The sequence below is a fragment of the Anoplopoma fimbria genome, chromosome 10, assembly GCF_027596085.1.
Source record: "Anoplopoma fimbria isolate UVic2021 breed Golden Eagle Sablefish chromosome 10, Afim_UVic_2022, whole genome shotgun sequence".
NCBI classification, from domain to species: Eukaryota; Metazoa; Chordata; class Actinopteri; order Perciformes; family Anoplopomatidae; genus Anoplopoma; species Anoplopoma fimbria.
Genome location: NC_072458.1, coordinates 5,563,201 through 5,582,104, shown reverse-complemented (window position 1 = coordinate 5,582,104; position 18,904 = coordinate 5,563,201). Strand labels below are relative to the sequence as shown.

General features: G+C 42.9%; 1 protein-coding gene across 2 annotated transcripts in view; it reads left to right on the top strand.

The window, feature by feature from the left end:
• pag1 (phosphoprotein membrane anchor with glycosphingolipid microdomains 1) overlaps window positions 1–18,904 on the top strand; it is a 47,650-nt gene that overhangs the window by 12,426 nt on the left and 16,320 nt on the right. Inside the window, exon 2 of one of the 2 annotated variants that reach the window (XM_054606648.1) lies at window positions 5,289–5,348. The exons of the other annotated variant lie outside the window; for it this stretch is intronic. The gene's annotated coding sequence lies outside the window, so the exon portion shown is untranslated. The remainder of the gene's footprint in view (window positions 1–5,288; window positions 5,349–18,904) is intronic. 2 annotated transcript variants of the gene reach the window in all.

Below are 18,904 nucleotides of genomic sequence, written 5' to 3'. Positions count from 1 at the left end.
GCCATCCTTAAAAGAATGTGAGAGGGATAACAGTTCAACTTTATCAAAAGGCTCTACTTTAGCTGGAGGTTTGGATATGACTCATCCAAAAATGAATCCAGAGGAATGAGGATGGAATGGAGGATAGGGAAAAGACACAACGCGCAAGAATTTGGGGAAATGGAGCCAATGGAAACTCTCAGACAGACTAGGAAGTGACAGCAGGAAATCCAAGTTGTAATCAGACCTACATGATGCTAATTCGCTAGACAAAACATTCTTAGCACTCAGTTGTATGATTTTCAAATCTAAAGGCCTCCGTTTAGTGAAATGTCTCGAAAACATTTATGTCCCCCTGAGGATGAATTGTAACAGGACCATCAGGTCAAAACTTGAATTAGTCCAATGCTTAGTTTTATAACTTAATACCTGCAAAGCTAATTCCCATCAGCGGTTCTTTGTGTTAAGTCCTAAATACAACATGCTAGCACGCTGACAAGCTAAAGGCAAACACTACACATGCTGAACATTAGCATGTTAGCATGTTAGCACGCTGACGTTTGCATTTGGCTCTAAGCATGGCGTTCATTGTAAACTGCTTACTGTCCATCACATGCTAATGCTGCTACCAACTGAATCACTTCATAATGGAATAACATGCAGGTTGTTTCATTGATAAATAATAATACATAATCAATTATTAATAGTTAATACATTTTGCTATAAAATTTCATATTAGTAAAATTGTTGTGTAAAAGTGTTACTCAGAAAACCAAACCCAAAGATATTTATTTTACTATCATATACTACAAAGAAAAGCATAAAATCCTCACATTTGAGAAGCATGAACAAGGAACAAAGTAGTTCCTAATTTGTTTTCTGTTGGTCATCTAATTAATTATTCAACTAATTCAACTATGCTACCTGCTCTAAAAGGTACACTGAAGATTGTAATGGTTTAATTGGACCATAAAGGTTATGAGCTGATCTGGAATCCATGCCAACAAGTGTAGCTGTTTGTAGACGTTTCTCTTTGTACTCTGTGCTTTGCTGCTGCGTTCTTGCTCTGATTTGAATAAATGTTCAGAGAATTGTTCTCTCTCAAGTTGTCAGGAGCAATAAAGGATTTGCCTGACGACGCCTGTTTTTATCTCACAATAAATAGAAACCTTTTCAGTCCTCCTTTGAGCTGCAGTGATGAAGCAGGAGAGTCGCAGGCCGGGGGAAATCAAACGCAGCTTCCTCTGTTTATTATTTGTCAGTTCTCTCTTCTCCCATCCCCACACAAGCAACTTTGCCTTTCGTTTTAATTCGCACACACACATATACACACACATATATACACTGACACCCGGTCATAAAGTGGTAAATTAAAAGCCTGACTCAGAGCAACAAATGAGGCTGGGGGATTAGCTTCTCTTCAGCCGTGTTATGAAGGTTATTTTTAGGCTCCTCTCAGCCACATAATGCCTCGTAAATAAAAAACAAAGCGTGTAAGGGTTTGGCTTCTGAATACAGATCTCTGGTTCTGTGTTAGTTTTTTTTAGCTCTCATTGATTTTGACTTCCAGGAAATGTATTTTTTAGCAGTTTACATGATGTAATGGGGGGTTTCTCATGACTCAAAATCTGAGATTATTTAAAGTAAATCTGGGTTTAACACACAAATGTACAAACCCCCTGCCTTGAGCACGCACACACACATTGTGTTGGCCCTCAGACTTCACGGTAACTAATCACTCAGACAGCGTGGCCGTGCCCTCTCATTAAGCATGCTGTACGCTGAAAGCAACACCGCTAATGACTCTGCATCGCCTGTTCCACACACAAACACACAATACTCACAGAGTTAATGCTTAGCAACTCAAACTCTACACACACACACACAGGCAACCAGAGATGTGTTGTGATAAATCTGCAGAATGTTTGATTTTTTTTAAATATTGAAATTAGCAAAACAATATTTGTCAGTTCATGTTTGCAGATGAGTACTGTGCTTTTCTGTATTCCCTCGGTAAACCCAAGCTACACAGAGATTGTAACCTAAAGCCCCCCCCATGGTGCTATCCCAACAATACCGTCACTGTTCCAGAAACTTCACATCCCGTTTGCTCTGATGTCGGCGCTTTTTTTTAAGCACTTGTTTTTGCGCTGTCTACTTGCATCTGCTGATGGCTGGAGGTTAGCATATAGCCCGCTCATCATAATAAGATGAGTTAGCCCGCCTGTGCTTCACAAACTTGACATTGTCGCCCGAGCGTGCACACATTCAGTCAACAAGAATTTGCAGTGGGGGAAGCAGATCACAGTGTTGTTGCATCCAAGTGCGTGACACACACATTCTGCTCCTCCTTTTGTGGAGCTCTCTGCGAATATTCATAATATCACACTGCTTAACACGGTAACAGAAGTGGGCACTTCATGCTCTGTCTTTTGGCCCTCAACAGTCCTTGTGAATTGTTAGCTGATGATGAATTGCATGGATAGTGTAACAGCATCGATTTCTCTTTTCTCAATGCGAGGTGGCATATTGACTGTCTCAGTAACTCAATTGTTCGGATAATAGCACAAAAAAACAAGTGTGTTCAGGCTTGTGCTTGACATTAACGTCCATCATTCTTTCCTTTTTTTACTTGTGTGCAGTATTTTCTTTTTTTTTTTTTTTTTACATGTCGTCATGTTGTGATTTCATGCGTGCATAAATGTTTTTTTCTATATCCTAGTGTGCTCGTCTCCGCATGTGTGCACATTTGAAAGGTCTGCTTTTATCAGCCTCTTGGCAACAAGCAAACGGAGAACTGCTGAGTTCTGTTCAGTCTGTGCATCGTCAAGGCCCTGTCGCCCCTGGTTACAGGGTTTCTAGGGGACGGATGGACAGACTGCCATCACCAAAGTACCAGCTAGCCACGCGGGAGCTCAGTATCCTGATTTCCTGCTCTTTCTTTTCCTCATCATCCTCCCCTTCATGTTTTCTCTAGAGAAGCCTGTGATGTTATTGTAGCTTTCTGAACGTAGAGGTACAGATGTTTCACAAGTTTATACATACAATATTAATACCCAACAATTTGGGGATTAGGAAGCAAAGTTTGTCTGCAGAAACAGGGTGTGTTCGGTCGTTGCAGACAGAAAGCCAGCGTGCTGTTTTTCATCTTCTTTCTCCAGTCAAAAACAAACTCAGTCATTTCTATTCTGTCACAATTTAGCAGATTGTACATTATGAATGGAGCTTGTTTATTTCTAATTAGCGAGTCGTCATGGTGATGAATGTGCGTGTTTGCACGCATTGATTGAATCCTTTTAATAGGCTGTTTCATTTATTATTACAATTGCATACATAATCATGATGCGCTGTTGGGATGGATGTTGTTTTTCATTTATGTTGTGGTTGTAGAGTGTATGGGTGTGTGTGTGTGTGTGTGTGAGAGAGAGAGAGAAAGATAGAGAGAGGAAAGGAAAGGAGTGGAGGTTTGAGGCGCCAACAAAGAGGATATGTCTGGCTGCTGTGTCATTTCACAGAGTAAAGGATTATGTGAGCATTACAATGAATGAGCAGGAGGACCCACACGTGTGTGTGTGTGTGTGTGTGTGTGTGTGTGTGTGTGTGTGTGTGTGTGTGTGTGTGTGTGTGTGTGTGTGTGTGTGTGTGTGTGTGTGTGTGTGTGTGTGTGTGTTTAAGAGTGAGTGAGTATAATGTGTGTTCGTCGCTCAGTTGCTGCCACTGACTCGCTGCTGTGGCATTCACAACAGCTGGCCCTGCTTCAGTTACAGTCTACCTGTGACACTGACATGAAGTCATATCACACCAAATCTAAGCAGAGAAACTTCTTCAGTAAACTCCAAATGTGTTTTTTCTGTTGATTAATAAGACAAAATACATTCCTCAGCTGAGCTCTGCAAAGAAAAGTGACAATAGGGCTTCAAAGATTATTATCTTTACATGATCCTACCAGATAATGTTCACTTTAACTGAAGCATGCAAGTGACACATAGTTAAACACAGGTTTCTAGTTATAGAGGATAACTGTACATATTGACAGTGACTTCTAACCCTCAAAACATCCTTTCTCCTCTTTCCCATCTCAGTGAGATTTAAGCATTAATGCAGCATGTGAGTCATTGCATTAACTTGTCATAAAACCAAACACACACACGCCCCAGACACACCACAGTGATGTACTAAGCCAGCCAGTCATCAGGGATAATCGATGTGTAATGTGTCTGTGTTCTCTTTTGTGTGAATGTGTCATCTCTCACGCACTCTTACGCCAAACTTCAAGGTTGTTTTAAAATCCCCCGAGTGTGTCTGAGGGCGCCGTTATGCGTTGTCATTTTTACTGCCCGTTATTGGGACACGCCGCTTTGGTGTGACATGGCCCGCCGAGCGATAACAAGACCTGGGGAGGGTGACCGACCTCCAAACATCGGGAGGGATGTTAACAAGCTTTTCTTGATCCCCAGGTGTTTGTAATACAACACACACACACACACACACACACACACACATGCACACACTCTGGCAGAGATGCGTGTTACACACTGTCTCTCAAACGATATCGTAAATCTGTTGTGAATGGACAAAGTCATGTCACAAACCGGGCTGCACGGCCACGACAAAAGACGGAGATGCTTACAACCGAGCCTATTAACAAATTATTTATCAATTTAAAGACAACATAAGAGGGAAACTTTTCCAGTCGTGTGCGGAACCAGTAAGCTCTGTAGTGTGATGAGTTATGTTGTATGGTGCAGCGACCTAAACCATAACGTCATCCAAAAGACAAATGGCCGTCTTAAGTAGGATGGAGAACTAAGAGTGTATTTTAAAGAGCAGTGGCACACAGGTGTTGCCATTTTGCTGCAGACCCTCGGCCACGCCCTCCTCCAGAACCCCGCAGGGAGAGCAGCCACGCAGACCAGTAACAGGCAGACAGGGCGGAGAGGATCGCCACAGGCTACAACTAATTTCATTATTTATTCATATACTTTTTTTAATTAATAATTTAGTGTATGTAGTGAAACATAATGGCAGATGTTCACCATAAGTCATCAAAGCCAAACGTGATGCCTTGAAATAACGTGTTTTGTCTGACAAATGGAAGTTGATACATAATGATATTAAGCATTGAAAACAGTAGTTTTAATATAACGACTTAAAAAATAATCCATAAGTGAAAGGTTTAGTGATTGGGGTGTCAAGCATTATGTTAGGGCTGCCGTAAAAACGTCAGACAGTTATTTTTTTTGATCAAGTGATTAATTGTTGTTGATAATTGTCAAAAATAATAAAAATTGCACATTGTGTTTCCGCAGATTTCAAGGTGACCACTTCAAGGTTCTGGTTTTGTCCGATCAACAGTCCAAAACATAAAGGTAATCAATCTACTATCATTAAACACAATGAAACCAGAATAAATCTAAATTTGAGGAGCTGGAGTCAGTGAATCTTTGGCATTTAAGCTTAAAAATTTTGATCAAAACTTAATTTCCGCTCCACATGTAACTGTATTGTGGATATGATCTCCAAACCCCAATTCTCTATTCTAATATTTCTCATCACTCTCTGCTATCAAAACTATCGCAAGAAAAAAGGCCATAAAAACAATCTTTGGTGTAAAGTGTCATCAGTGGACTCATCAATGTGTTCAGCTCTAGTGATAGACACTGAAAAACTACCTGCAAATGCCACAGAGACCAAATCAAATTCATTTTGGTACCATGAAGCTTCACTCAAACACTGAAGGACTATAAACCTGGCTCCGTTGTCAGCAGTTTCCTCTTTATGGGTCAATGCAATAATGAACACCATGTGTGTTGCTGGTTCGAGTCCTGGCTGTAACATATGTCACATAGTAAACCTTTTCACACATCCTGTGCTTGTTGTTGCTCCTAATTGTATAAAAAACGACATGATGTCCGATGACTGTGGTTGTGTTTCGGACATCAGCTCAATAACTTTCTATTACAAGAGCTTTTAGCCTCTCGAAGGTGTTGAGATTTTCCTCAGGGGGCTAAATTGAGTCTCCCAGCAGCTTGTTGTGCTTCAGCAGTCAATTCATGTTTTCTTCTACTTCACTTCCACTCTATATCTTTCATTTCCTGTAGAAATCTTAGAGGATGAGGTGGGGGCTTTTTGGACCTACTCCAAACATCGGTTTCAACTTTCTTTACCTTCACAGAGCTTCACATGAAAGGGCTCTCAGCTTTACACTTTTTCTTTAACTGTTGCCGTCTGGCTGATTTAATGGGCCCTCATCATCATACAGTGAAATATCAGGCCATTATAAAAACTATAAAGTGTTTTTGTTATAATACCAACTCTCGCTCTTCTCTCCTTTTTAATTTATGAAGTTTGGGGGAAAATGGGAAAATTTGTACTATGTGTGCATTTACTTTCATGTAAGATTCCTAAGAGTCACTTCCAATTTAAAATTTAACATATAACTTTTCCTGCTGGCTATCAAAAAATAGTGTGATCTTTTGTGGCTTTTTATATTTCCTCAGATGTCTTTTGTTTGTCCTTCGACCGTGAGTTTTTTCAAAGAAACATGTCAGCGTCTTCGTGGCCAGTTTTTGCAAACAAAACACACAGTGAAAAGACTTGAAAGCTGAAATCAACACAGCTTTTTTTTTTCCTGCTAAAAAAAGGAATATCCAACTTCAAACACTGGGAATCCACCCTTTAAAGGCAGACAACTTCAAACTCCTAGAGGCCGGTATTTGCAGAAGTTGTGGCTGGTTTAGGCACAGCAACACGGGGCGCAACCAGCTGTTTATTAGAGGCCTGTCAGCAGAACAATAGCTGTGGGCAGGAGGAAGGCTAACTCTGCAAAGCTAAGTGACAAGGCTAACCACATGACAAGGCTGGGAAAAGCCAAAACACAGGAAATTAGCTGCTGTTTACTTTCGCTCGTCTAGACTTGCTCCTACTAATTAAGTGCAAAGAGCCCCCTTGTGGATTTCTGATCTCTAAGGAACTAACTCTCAAGGTTACTGCTGGGTGCTGCATTGTTTGTGCTGCTCCTCAAATGAGGCAGCGTTTGACCCATTTGTGGCCTTAAGAACTGTGTGCTGCGGCGTTAGCCATACAGTAATCCCGCAGCGACCCAGAAAGTCATTTCTAGAGCAGCTGGTAATGTGGGCCATAGGCCTAATAACACAACAATGGCGTCATCTGGCCGAGAACGTGTTGGCGACTTAGTGTATATTATTAAAAGCACCGTGCCACTGTCCACCACAATAGCCCAAAGTTTAGCTCCTCTACAAGTGATTATAGTTTTCTAAAAGCAGTTCCAGTGCATCTTGGGTATATGAACTGTCTGTGTCTGAGCACACACACGCACACACACACACACACACACACACACACACACACACACACACACACACACACACACACACACACACACACACACACATACACTCAGGACTGTTGAAATTGCGTTGTGTGATCCAGAGGGTTGATGTCACTTATCCCAGCTATGCATAGGATTAGAATGAAGTATTGTGTGTGTGTGTGTGTGTGTGTGTGTGTGTGTGTGTGTGTGTGTGTGTGTGTGTGTGTGTGTGTGTGTGTGTGTGTGTGTGTGTGTGTGTGTGTGTGTGTGTGTGTGTGTGTGTGTGTGCAAGCGAGGGACAGGCAAGCCGTATTACTGAGGTGAGGGATAATAAGAATAATGCTGTCTGACTTTTTCATTAAGTTTTAATAACCATGGCTTAGCTGTAAACGCTAATGTCTCGAGTACAGCTGCATCATTTTACCCATAATTCTGTGAGATTTTGCTCACAGGACGTTTAGCACAAAGATTTCCCAGCATGCAGATGCTTTCCTGTCACCTCTCCTGGGGCTCTTTAGAGGACGTCGTGAGGACAGAGGGAGTAAACCGAGAGGACAATCCCAGCAAACTGCACCGTTCTCTGGGGCATCTTTTTCCAGATGAGGCCGCCGTCTCATGGCCTTTGATCAAGCACTCTGAAAGTGTGTTATTTTCTGTGTGTGTGGGCGGCCTGTTTACATTCCACTGATTCCTCACGGGGAATCCCGCTCTCTATCCTCTGTTCCCTCGCTTATTTGCCTGGGAAGGGATGTGTGTGTCTGTATCTAGTGTGTGTGTGTGTGTTTGGTATATTTTTAACTTCTCACTGGAAAACAATTGGCAACTGTCCTCACATATGAGCTTATCCCCGGAAGAACTCCCCCCCCCCCCCCCACCACCACCACCACCACCACCACCCACAAACAAACACATCCTGATGGACTCTGTAACCTTGAGTGGACTTCTGTTGGAGTTGAAAGTAGGATTGGAATGCTCATGTGTACGGTATGCACCTAAATGCATCATCCTGTGCAGCCCTCAGCTCTGTATCCTGAACAGTTTGCGTACATTAAAGGTGTTCACTGTGTGCATTTCCCAAAACTCTGCCGTGTAATGGGATTTCTAGGAAATTTGTAAACAACTATTTTGCTGTAGGAAGTGAGGGGATTGCAGATGTAATTTTTATGCCCAAGCAGCTTAGTGGCAAAATCTGCAATCTCCTCTCTGGCTCTGTTCACACTGCCATGCTCCTTGCAGTAAACTTGTTGCTTAAATCCCCTTAATCTTTAGAAGCAACAATCACACAAAGCTGAGCTAGGGTGCTCATTTTTTTATATCTATCTCTATATATATATATATATATATATAGGCATTATAGTCATTCTTTGTTGGATATTAAACAGCAGAGAAAGACTGTAAGGACACGTAATAGAGAGCGTGACATCTTTTAAAGATCAAGAGGTGGTTTACTTCACTCAGCATCTTTTCAAAAGCACCATGTCTGTTTCGCTTGACTTCCTCTTTGAAAAAAATCCATGCCATCTGCACCGAACCACATCCTGTCCGCTCTGATAGGCACAATAATTGATATGACGCTGATAGACTGTCAGGAAGTTCCTTAAGTGATCGAGCTATAAAGATAACACATTATCACTATAACATGATGTCATACATTTGCATTACACTCTTCACCCAGGGTTGTATCAACAGGAAAAAAATACCACCAGCAGCACTCGAGGGGTCAGAGCAGCATGGCGAGTGTGTGTTTTGTGCACGGTGTGTTAAGTGTCAGGGGCTTTGCTAATGGCCTATGATGAGTTTTGCGGTCAGGACCATTGAGAGGTAATTTACAAATACTGTAAACGTAATGGCTCTTGATTTTTTCGAGGGGGCACTCTGGAAGAATGTGTGTTGGGTTAGAGTTCAGACTCTCTCAGTGTGTGTGTGTGTGTGTGTGTGTGTGTGTGTGTGTGTGTGTGTGCGTGTGTGTGTCTGCTGAGTGGTGCACATTGGTGTTTATACAAGTGGGTAAAGGGAAGACATATTAAAGGCCAAATAAAGGAGCAAAGAAACCAACTATTGCCCTTTAGATTGACACTTATGAGCATTTTTCTGATCTGACACCGATGTGGTTAAGGTTTGGTTAGGTTTAGAAACAGAGAAGACTTGGTTAGGGTTGTGAACACATCATGGTTTGGGCATTTGTTGAGGATAGGGCCCCTTGTGTCATAGTTGCGATATTAAAGACTAGGAACAATCATGGTCATCAGCAGCCTCCTGAGTCAAAGATGGAGGTTTTTTTTTACTCATCCATCCTCTCGTTGTGTCTTTATTCCACTTAAACTTCCTCCTCTGTGTCACTCTGTGAATAATATCAGTGGATGTCACCCCAGTCTGCCCAGCTCCCTTCCACACATCTTGCCACATTATCCACCCACTGTGTCAGAATGGATTTGCCTCCTGGCCACATGAGCTTCCTTGAGAGTGTCAGAGTGTGAAGGTGTCTCGGTTGCGTTTTCCTCTCTGCTGTCGCCTGCACACTGAGTGCTTTAATGTATTCTTTCACTCGGCTCACTCCTTCTTTCTCTCTCTGTCTGACGCCTGCTAATTAGTTCATCTCTATTCGTATCATTGTGCGTGCGTGTCCTTGTGTGTCTAAACTCCTGAGAGCGTGTGTGTGCGTAAATACTTGTGACCATGTGTGTGTGTGACTGACAGCAGATTTTCCGCCACCAGCAGGCGTTCTGTTTGCGGCTCTGATGCATATTCAGTTAGTTCATTTGGTTTTCAGCGCTCTCTCGGGACACACTGAGCTGCTCCCATTAACTGCCACAGCCGCTTTGTAAATAAATATTATACTGTGTTATATATTTATTATACACGGTTTGGCCCTCTAGTTCGTGAAGTTCTTGAACATAGCAGAGGTTTGTAGAGATGGGAGGCTTGGCTGTGTGATGATGCAGTTTTTGGTTTCAGTCGTGGTTGTTAAAGAGTGTATAACTATGTGTGGTGTCTTCACTGGCAAACAGCAGGTGGAAGTAGTTGTAAATAGTCGGTCAAACAGCCTACTTTGAGTGTGAGCTGGAATGCACTGCAACAAGCTTGCTTTTTTTTGCTGAGGAGCAGAATTATTGAAATGCCTAAAATCAATCTTTCAAAAGTCTTTAAATCATTAAACATGTGAAGTAGGATTTAACAGCAAGACACTAACGTCATGCTGATCAGGATTGCGGCACAAACAACACTTGTTTTTGCGTAGCGTTGCTTTCTCTTAGCAAAAGTGTCTTTTTGCAATTGTTCCCAAATGAGGAGAGAGCGTATGAGGCCACATAGAGAAAAACAGCTGCATCCAGCCTCTTTTTTCAGAGCTCTGCGAAATATTATAACATTATAACGACCATAAAGTTCGTCAACTTTTCTCTCTCCTCTTCTTTTAACAAATGAAGTTTGGAGATAAATGGGAAAAAAATTATACTTTATACGCAGTAGTCAAGAAGGGTTGGTAAGAATGGTGAAATGCTAAATGAACCTTCTAATCAAAGAAACTTTAATTTTAGATTTCTGAGAGTCACTTCCATTTTAAATTCACTACATTTAACTTTTCTTGCTTGTTATCAAAACAGCCTACTTTGAGCTGGAATGCACTGTAACAAGGCGGCCATTTTTGCTAAGGAGCAGGGTTAAGCAGAGAGAAAAATAGCTGCATCTTCCAGCATAAGCTTTTTTCAGAGCTTACCACTTGTTGGTGCTGCCGCTCCGAGTGCTTCTAGTTGAAAATGTCTGAACATTTTACAAAGGCGTTGGTGGGCAATACCTCAGAAACACAAAACTGCCAAGTCAACCCGCCAATAGACGCAAGGTGTTTCCCATGTCTGTTCTACATTTGTCTCAGAGATTATTTGATCTTGCTTTCTTTTTGGTCTTAAATGTTATTCCAAGTGCCATTAAATAAGTCTTAGAAAGTCTTGAATATTAAACGCTTTAGCTGAAGAAAACCCTGTGAGAGTTAGATGAGATGATTGATAGAGCTCTTGTGTGTGCATGCTAAATATAAAGCTACCACCAGCAGTCAGCTTAGCTTAGCACAAACACTTGGAACAAGAGGAAACAGCTAGCTTTAAGCAGCCTACCAGCACCTCTAAAGCTCACTAGTTAACATGTTATATCTTGTTTTTTGATCGACACACAAATCCGATAAGAAAACATGTCGTGGTTTTACAGGTGCAGTGAGTCTCCACCTGCCAACCTCACAAATCACTGTACCCGACCAAAAATAGTCTAAAAACCTAAACTTGGTGTTTCTACACTTAGTTTTTTTGTCGAAATAAAACAATCAAGATATAATGTGTTACTTAATAACCTAGAAGTGCCTATAGAAGTATTTCCCAAACTGTTATTCCTTTTAGATAGGAACAAAACCAATAATTTGTGCACATTCTCTCAAAGAACGCTGCTGTTTTTGATTCCTCCTCTTTGACACGGAGTGCCTCTTCTTCAGTGAGCGCCTTTCTTACTTACGGCCATGAAAAATAGAATAAGCTCCAGTTTGTGAAATGAGAAATCAAATGGAATTGTGAAAAAGGTGGAGGCAGATCCGTATCTGCCTCGTGCAATTTTGAGTTGCTCAGGCGTATCCGCCGGACGGATTTAACCAGAAATCTGAAGATTGCTGAGTGAGGGTTGCCATGTCTTGCAGCGCACCCCCCCCTTACTCATGTATGTTTGGCTGCAAGAAAAAAAAAAAAAACATGGCCACACCAACCGTCCACCCCACCCCCCAAACTGCTGTTTCTGATTGTAGAAATGCCCTTTGAGCCCCTGCAGGCCTCCATATTTTACCATATCTTTATGGGCTAGCAGACGTGTTGAATGTGCTATGGTCTGGAGAGGGACGAGGGGTCTGGGGGAGGGTGGGGAGAGAGGTGAGAGAAGAGGTTGAGTGCATGGGGATGAAGAGAGAGAGAGGGAGGTGGAGGGAGAACAGACCAGATCAGATTAGACAAAGAGAGGAAGGACAAGATCAGGGATATAAAGACAGAACAGAGGACAGGGAAGACAGTGGAAGAACAGGTAGTTTATGTGAGAGGGAGGAGAAGAGGCATCGACAGAGTATGCGTGCGTGCGTGCGTGCGTGCGTGCGTGCGTGCGTGCGTGCGTGCGTATTTGATATTAACCAATCCCAGCCAGTAGAAGTATGTCTGAAAAATGGCTCACACTAAAAGGTCAGGAGCCGCATCAGCATGCCTCAGCCTCTTTCCACTTCTTCATTCCTAGCTCTTCTCTTGCCTCCCTCCATGACCTCTCCTCAAATATGCACACACACACACACACACACACACACACACACACACACACACACACACACACACACACACACACACACACACACACACACACACACACACACACACACAGGCACACACACAGTGGCAAACCAGACTTGTGCTCCCTCTCAAGCACAGCCGCAATGTGTTATAGTCCGAGGCCGCAGAGGGTACAAAGGGTCTGAGTCTCCCTGTTGGGGTGGTCTTTAAAACCCACCCCTGCTGTGGTTATGGCCTGGTAAAGAAGAATCACATTTCCATTTGAGTTGCTCATCTGGTCACACACACACACACACTCACACACATACACACACACACACACACACACACACACACACACACACACACACACACACACACACACACACACACACACACACACACACACACACACACACACACACACACACACCTCTATTAACTCCCCCTATTGCCCGGTGCCTTTTGTCCAAAAGGCTGGTGTCACAGGAGGAGATAAATGAAGTGCTGTGCTGCAATTTTCCGAGCAGCGCCGATGATGTGCAGCCTCCACAGCTCAGGGGTGTGTTCCAAGAAAGAATTATACTGGTGTGTGTTAATGCATCTTTGATAGGGAGAGTGAGTGTGTGTGTATGTTGTATGTGTGTCACCTCGTTGTGTCAAGTGTATTTGCAAAAACGAGCTTGTGCGTCTCCAGGCATCTGTTGCATGTCATTGGCAGCTTTTAGAATGAATTACCTTACACACACACACACACACACACACACACACACACACACACACACACACACACACACACACACACACACACACACACACACACACACACACACACACACACACACGACATCCTTCATCCTATTCCATCCACCCTGATAATCCCTTTATCCTGGCGGCTATTCAACACATAAAGGCCACTGCCATTGAATAATGATGTGGTTGTTGCTACTCCTCATTCACTCTAATGCTAATCTTCATCTCAAGGTGACAGTGATAGAGGAATTGTATGCGTGCGAGCGTTCAGTGCTGAATAAATCTGCGGTTTCCTAATAAGATGTGTGCGTATCGGTTTGTAAGAGCGTATAATATCTTTTTTTTTTCTTGTAAAAGAGGAGTAAGGTTGTTTTATTTTTTTAGTTCAGAATCAATTTAGCTGGAGAGAAGGAGTCAAAATGACAAACTCGCAAACAGGTCGCACACATGCTCACACACAGAAAGACACCCTTTGTTAGCATTCTCACTGTGCAGCCCTGTCTGTGCTCTTCTTCCTGAAATTCCCAGAGTTCAACAGTTCATTCCCCCCCTCAAGTCCTCCATTAGTGTTTGCAGAAAAGGTCACTTACAATGTGAGTGACAATCCCTGAAATCATCACAACAATCCATCTCTTTCTTTCACGCTCCCATTTACATATTTGGATGACACGCCTGGCTGGTTTGTTTAATCATAGAAAATTGCTCTGCCGCACAATTACTGAAGTCTGTTTTTGTTTTCGCATTTTATTATTCCGAGCGGCAACGCTATCGAAAAGCTAATTAATTTGAGACAATAACAGAAAGCATTTTTCTGCTGGAGTGAGGAGAATAAAAGTGCTCAGTCAGGATGTGTAGAATAAAGAAAGTCTTAGCTCAGTTCCTTGCGTTTCAATTTGATGGTCGTTTGCTTGCTAAGCAGCAGGTTTTTGTCACATTCAGAGGGCAGTTGTGGTTTTGGTTCATTTTTTTTACTGATGGGCGAAGCACTTAACACCAGCGACAGCACTGTTCACTTCCTCTTTTCAAGGAGCGGAGGGAGTGTTCCAAATAGAGTTGAAATTGAAAGATTTATCATTTGTGAGGAAGATGCAACTAAGGGATCCTGAGAAAGCTGTTTTTTTTTTCGTGAGGACGAAGAAGGAGGAAAGTGGAACTGAAATTGAGAGACTTTATGTGTTCAAGGGTGAGTGTGTCAGTGCACCACACAGTCACACACTGTTTAGCTTAGTAAAACGCTCACAGACCAAATGATTTAAATGCAGAGCAACGGCCTCGGGTCTTCCCAAAAAAGACTATAATAGGGTATATGAAGTAGGAGAAAGAGGGGGAAAATGTTGTTTATACCCCTTATATAGACTTTTTATATAGTGAAGTGAAGTTACCGTCCTCTGCTTGTCACAAGATACTCTGAAATTCAGAGCATAACATTTTACAACAATTCGTCAGACTCGCAAATGCCAGAGGGGATCCAGCCTCAGTAGAGATGCAGCTTTGTGTGCATCCAGTTTGAAATACAGTAGTTTCTGGCTCAGTGCAGTTCTGTGCGGAAAAACATCTGCAGGCGGCCGGAGATTTCACGGTCATCAGAGTCTTCGAAAAATCTGGTTGGAGAGGAAGACAGGAAATGTTTCTTTCCCATGGGCTGTGTGACATTAACTAAAGGCAGATTTCACAGGCACACACACACACACACACACACACACAAATGTTTACACAAGCCCTGCACTTACACACAGAGCCTCTGTGGACTGTAACAGGTCTGCAAGGTCAGGACACAGAACCGCTAAGGGAGAAGGGAGCTCTGTCATTCATGGTGAAGACATAAGACACATGTTGCTGTTTCTGTGGCCGTGCTGCTAGAAGGGATTCAGGGGAAAAAATGTTTTTCTTGACACCAGATTTTTCCGGTTAACCACGAGACCGACCTGCCCTTTTATCATAAAGTAGGCAAAGATATATAGTTAACCTCTCTTCCAAAATGTTTTCCATTGTGGTACCGTGTGCATACAGAGAAAAAGGGAAAAAGAAAGAACTAGCATATGAGCAAATGAAGAATGAAAGATGAGATTATTGGCAGCGCCGCTGTTGGATCTCTTTGAATCTGTTTCAATCATGAACAAAACTTTGGGGCGGGAAACGTTTATCTGCTATGCTTCATATTTCGTTATTATATGTCCCCAGTGGGAGATCGATATTAATGCAGAGATAGCTTCTGTTTCTTGCAAAAGAGAGGAGCCCAGTCCTGCGTGTGGATGAAGATATAACACACATATCTGTAATACGAGAGAGGAGAGATCGGCGATGGGAAGGAGAAATCAAGGAGCCTCGCTGAATTATGCAGTTTCAATTTTCCCCCATTTAGGGGGGATAGATCAATTTCTCATGCTAAAACCATTAACCCCTTAGGATGGCCAGCGTTGCCATAGCAACGCAAATCATGTCCCTTGATCAGAGGCACCTGTTTTCAGGCTTGCAGAAGGGGACGTACACAGACACACACCAGACATGGACAGAGATTAGTGAATTAGATAAACAGTGACACGTTTCTATGTTTTGAATAATGCATTTAATAATTTAATTCAACAGATATGGCTGTGTGTGTGTGTGTGTGTGTGTGTGTGTGTGTGTGTGTGTGTGTGTGTGTGTGTGTGTGTGTGTGTGTGTGTGTGTGTGTGTGTGTGTGTGTGTGTGTGTGTGTGTGTGTGTGTGTGTGTGTGTGTGTGTGTGCGTGTGTGTGTGTGCGTGCTTTAATTGCATTGTCTCTGTCAAGGCTGGGTCCTTCGTGCACTGCAGCCTGTGGGGAGCTGTATTTCATCAAGTCTCCTCGGTGTGTGTGTGTGTGTGTGTGTGTGTGTGTGTGTGTGTGTGTGTGTGTGTGTGTGTGTGTGTGTGTGTGTGTGTGTGTGTGTGTGTGTGTGTGTGTGTGTGTGTGTGTACTTTCTGCTTTCCCTCCTGTGCATCTTTAGCCACTTCCTTCAGAGTCGTCCCCTCTCCTCTTCATTACATTCTGTCTCCTTTTGCTTGCATTCTGGTTTCTTCACATCTTGATGGGTCCCCCCCCCCCCCCCCCCCCCTCCTCTTTATCTTCCGTTCCCTCTTCTCTCTTGGCAGCAGTCCCCTATCCTTCTTCACCCCTCCCCCATTTCTCCCACCCCCATCATCCAAATGGCCCTCTGGTCTGGACACAAGATGGTCAGTGGTGTGTTTATTATCTGGTGCATCCATGTTCATTGTTTTTCTGTTTTTGTAAAGACCAAAAAGCCCTTTGTGCATTATTTTGAATGTTTGTATTCATATATGGAGATTTGATGTGAAGAAATTATTTTTCTATTTCAATGGGTTTTATTTTTTAACTACTGTTGGAGAAAACAACAGTACAGAGAACCTGCAGGGTTCTGTGTTGTTTTTAATGTGCGTGTGGCTGTTGACTGCTGTGACACTGCAGATCTACAAAGTATGGTATCATTTATGTACCACTTAATGTGCATTGTTTGTATGCATGTATTCATATTGTTCTCTGCCCAGAAATATCACAGAACATTAGAAAAAGGTGCTCTTTTAAATACAATGCTTTTCGTAACAATAGATCCTGCTTCACTTTCCAAAACGGGGCACAAAAAGGAGTCTCTGCAGATGAAGCAGCTATTCTCATTCAGTTCAGAATAAACTCCAGTCATCACTTTCTTCTCTCCTAACTCCTATATAACGTTGCTTAAAGCTGCCTGCAGAGCTCCGCATTAACACGACTGCTTGAAGAAAGTTTCTCCCCTAAAAGCTGGATTATTTATTATTGTGGAAATGCCTCTGGCTCTCCTCTCAGGAGCTTCCTGGGGCTCATTTCTCAGCAGCCATCCAGCTGTAAACCTTCCCCGTCTGTGTGCACCCAGAGGACCCTGCAGAGGGACGTGTCACACCGCCACACAGGCATCCACCGAAAGTGAGGCACTGTTCTGCCTGTGGATGTTAATTCCCTCGTTCTCTCGCTCCGTCTTTCGCTGCCGTCCAACAGCTTGTACGACAGATGAAACTCTCTCTCACACACACACACACACACACACAACACACACACACACACACACACACACACACACACACACACATGGCTCTGCTTCATTGGTACGCTTCACTGCAATGTCAGGTAGGGTTTCTGCCTGTGGAGCTGCAGGGCTCAGATTGGATTCCTTGCCTTCTTGGCTCTAGTTTATTGCATGGAAGGTTATGCCTTGATGGGGCTTGTGGTTAGTCTCTGGGTGTGTGTGTGTGTGTGTGTGTGTGTGTGTGTGTGTGTGTGTGTGTGTGTGTGTGTGTGTGTGTGTGTGTGTGTGTGTGTGTGTGTGTGTGTGTGTGTGTGTGTGTGTGTGTGTGTGTGTGTGTGTGTGTGTGTGTGTGTGTGTATACAGCTGGATGAGGGTAGAATTTGGATTTCTGCCTTTAATTCCCAAAACACATTCCTTTTGAAATGGCTTTTCCAGGCGCTTATTTTCTATGGCATGAAACAGAAGACAGCCACACCAATTGTCTCTCTTCCAAGGCTCCTGTTTTTCTTTCATCAAAGTCTGAAAGTGCCGGGAGAAAGAGAGAGAGAGAGAGAGAGAGAGACGGCACAAGAGAGTACAGTGATGGTCCTTGGCTCTGTGTGTGATATCACATGGTGGTGGCCTGTGAGGAGTTTTCCACAGTGACAAAAAGATACTCCGAGCTTTTATGTGTGTTGTTTATTAAGCGTTAAGGAATAACGGATGTCCTCAGCGGGGAGAATGGATGGTTTACTCCACACATATTTTCTACTCAGCAGGAAAATATGTCAGTTATTCAGACTTGGATCTGTGTTTGTACTTAACAGGTTCTTCATACTATTGGACTTTTTTTTATTGTTGACTTCGGAAAGGCATCTTGACAAAAAAAGTCTCAACACAAGGTCCAACTTGTTGTTTAAAAAGCTTTCAACCAAATCTTGTGGTCTTTGTCAGCATATGAAGTTGCTCAGTTGTCATGGAGATTGTCTCCATCCGACACTAGGGACCATACTAGAACATAGACGAGGGTTTAGATATCCCCCTAATACACAAGAACCTGTTAACAACTACACCATCTCCATGACAACTGAGCAGCACTAACAAGTGGGACCCTGTGTTGAGATTTCAACAATATTGAAGAGTGCTGACCCTGAATTTTAACATCATCATCATCATCATCATCATCATCATCATCATCATCATCATCATCATCATCATCATCATCATCATCATCATCATCCTCTTCTTCACCATCCAGTTAGAACTAAGATTAAAAAACAAGTGTACACTAAAACCAATAAGATATCTAACCACATACACACACTACCTCAGCATGAGTTGCATTCAAAATATTTTTCCTCTCTCTACCGCCATAAACGGGCGCTGATGGGAAGAAGGGAATGTTGCCATGGAGACACAGTGCTGTGGCAGCCGGTAATTATTCTGGTTTAAGTGCCAGCAGAGGCACATGCGAGGCTGGCACACAGTGGCAGATAGTGACACCTGGACTTGAGCCTCTCGGACGGAACCAGATAAGGACG